Source organism: Pseudorasbora parva, chromosome 14 (genome assembly GCF_024679245.1).
Source record: "Pseudorasbora parva isolate DD20220531a chromosome 14, ASM2467924v1, whole genome shotgun sequence".
NCBI lineage: Eukaryota > Metazoa > Chordata > Actinopteri > Cypriniformes > Gobionidae > Pseudorasbora > Pseudorasbora parva.
Genome location: NC_090185.1, coordinates 1253688 through 1256187, shown reverse-complemented (window position 1 = coordinate 1256187; position 2500 = coordinate 1253688). Strand labels below are relative to the sequence as shown.

Below are 2500 nucleotides of genomic sequence, written 5' to 3'. Positions count from 1 at the left end.
ACTGAAGTAATGTAAACTGCAGTTCCTCCGCTGGCCACTAGAGCGGCTCCTGAAGCCGATACTGAAGTAATGTAAACTGCAGTTCCTCCGCTGGCCACTAGAGCGGCTCCAGAAGCCGATACTGAAGTAATGTAAACTGCAATTCCTCCACTGGCCACTAGAGCGGCTCCAGAAGCCGATACTGAAGTAATGTAAACTGCAGTTCCTCCGCTGGCCACTAGAGCGGCTCTAGAAGCCGATACTGAAGTAATGTAAACTGCAGTTCCTCCTCTGGCCACTAGAGCGGCTCCTGAAGCCGATACTGAAGTAATGTAAACTGCAGTTCCTCCACTGGCCACTAGAGCGGCTCCTGAAGCCGATACTGAAGTAATGTAAACTGCAGTTCCTCCACTGGCCACTAGAGCGGCTCCAGAAGCTGAAACTGAAGTAATGTAAACTGCAGTTCCTCCGCTGGCCACTAGAGCGGCTCCAGAAGCCGATACTGAAGTAATGTAAACTGCAGTTCCTCCACTGGCCACTAGAGCGGCTCCAGAAGCTGAAACTGAAGTAATGTAAACTGCAGTTCCTCCTCTGGCCACTAGAGCGGCTCCTGAAGGAGCAGAATCTCACTGAGCTCATGTTAAAATGACTAACTTTACAACAGAATAAAACATGTTTACAGCCTGGTTTTGGTCTATACGGCTAATTTTGCCCTTCATGACGACTGTGAGGGGGTGAATTTATTTATAACTCATTCGTTTACGTTATATAAAGCCTTAAAGTTCTGCATAATTAAGGGCGTGGTTACTTTGAGTGGCAGGTGGATTGGCCATTTATCCGCCGTCTATAGTCAATGCGTCACATAAGCTCCGCCCACATCACATAAGCTCCGCCTATATCACATATGCTCCCCATTTTCTGTTATCCGGGAGTGACTCTTGATGACAAGATGGCGACGGCTCGTCTCTACTTTACGCTTCAGAACGGCTCTTCAGAATCCTGTGGGTGACGTCACGGTTTCTTGTTTATTGTTTTACAGTGTTTGGCTTTGGCAGAGGCTGAGATTATTATTATCTGTGATCAGTAATGAACGATAGCTCACGTCATTCAGGGAAACCCATGTGGAATCGCTATCGCTATGAGCATCATACCGTCGCTGAGCTGAATAAACATTAAAGCGCTGATGAAACATGACTAAGGGCTTCTCATGTTGGGGAGACATTTACATTTACATTTATGCATTTAGCAGACGCTTTTATCCAAAGCGACTTACAACTCAGGAGAACAGGAAGCGATCCGTCAAGAAGAGGCAACGAAACACAAAAAGTGCCCTAAATACTAAGATTTGTACACTGCTCAGAGTAGCAAAGACCAGAAAAGGAAAGAAGAAAGGAGAAATAGAGGGGGAAAGAATTTTTTTTTTTTTTTTTTATGTAAGATTAAGTGCTCATGGAAGAGATGAGTTTTTACCTGTCTTTTGAATGAAGCGAGTGATTCTGTTGTGCGTATGGAGGACGGAAGATCGTTCCATCAACCCGGAACAATGAAAGAAAAAGTTCGAGAGAGGGATTTCATGCCTCTCTGTGATGGTACCACAAGCCTCCTCTCATTAGCTGAGCGAAGGCTTCTGGTGGGTGTGTAGATGCGTAGGAGTGAGTCGAAGTATGCGGGTGCTGCGCTTGTGGAAGATCCATGAGCAAGAGTCAGGGCTTTGAATTTGATCCGGGCAGCGAGTGGTAGCCAATGCAGAGATGAATAGAGGTGTGACATGAGCCCTTTTGGGCTCATTGAATACAAGACGTGCTGCAGCGTTCTGGATCATTTGCAACGGTTTGATTGCACAAGATGGAAGTCCAGCCAGAAGCGCATTGCAATAGTCAAGTCTAGAAATGACCAGGGCTTGGACAAGAAGCTGTGTTGCATGCTCCGTAAGGAACGGTCTGATCTTCCTGATGTTGTGCAATGCAAACCTGCATGACCGAGCCGTCTTCGAGATGTGGTCTTTGAAGGACAGCTGGTCATCAAAGATTACTCCAAGATTTCTGACCGACCCTGAAGGAGTAATCAGGGATGAACCTAGCTGGAGGGTAAAATCGTGTTGTATGGTGGGATTAGCAGGGAAAACAAGCAGCTCAGTCTTTGCTAGATTGAGCTGCAGGTGATGTTTTTTCATCCATGCCGAGATGTCCGCCAAACAGTTTGAGATTCGTGCAGCTACTGTGGGATCATCTGGTTGATATGAGAGGTAGAGCTGTGTGTCATCAGCATAGCAATGATAAGAGAGACCATGTGCCTGAATGATGGGTCCCAGTGATGTAGTGTAAATGGAGAAGAGGAGAGGTCCAAGCACTGAGCCCTGAGGAACCCCCGTGGTCAGTTGATGTGTTTTGGATACCTCTCCTCTCCAGGCAACCTTAAAAGACCTACCTGTGAGATAGGACTCAAACCAGTGGAGTGGAGTCCCTGTGATGCCCAGTGATGAGAGGGTGGACAGAAGAATCTGATGATTCACAGTGTCAAA

The 2500-nt window shown here is 46.8% G+C and overlaps 1 protein-coding gene across 2 annotated transcripts in view; it reads left to right on the top strand.

The window, feature by feature from the left end:
• The window catches only part of rbbp5 (retinoblastoma binding protein 5), an 18740-nt gene that overhangs the window by 6790 nt on the left and 9450 nt on the right, over positions 1-2500 (top strand). The gene's annotated exons all lie outside the window — the stretch shown is intronic.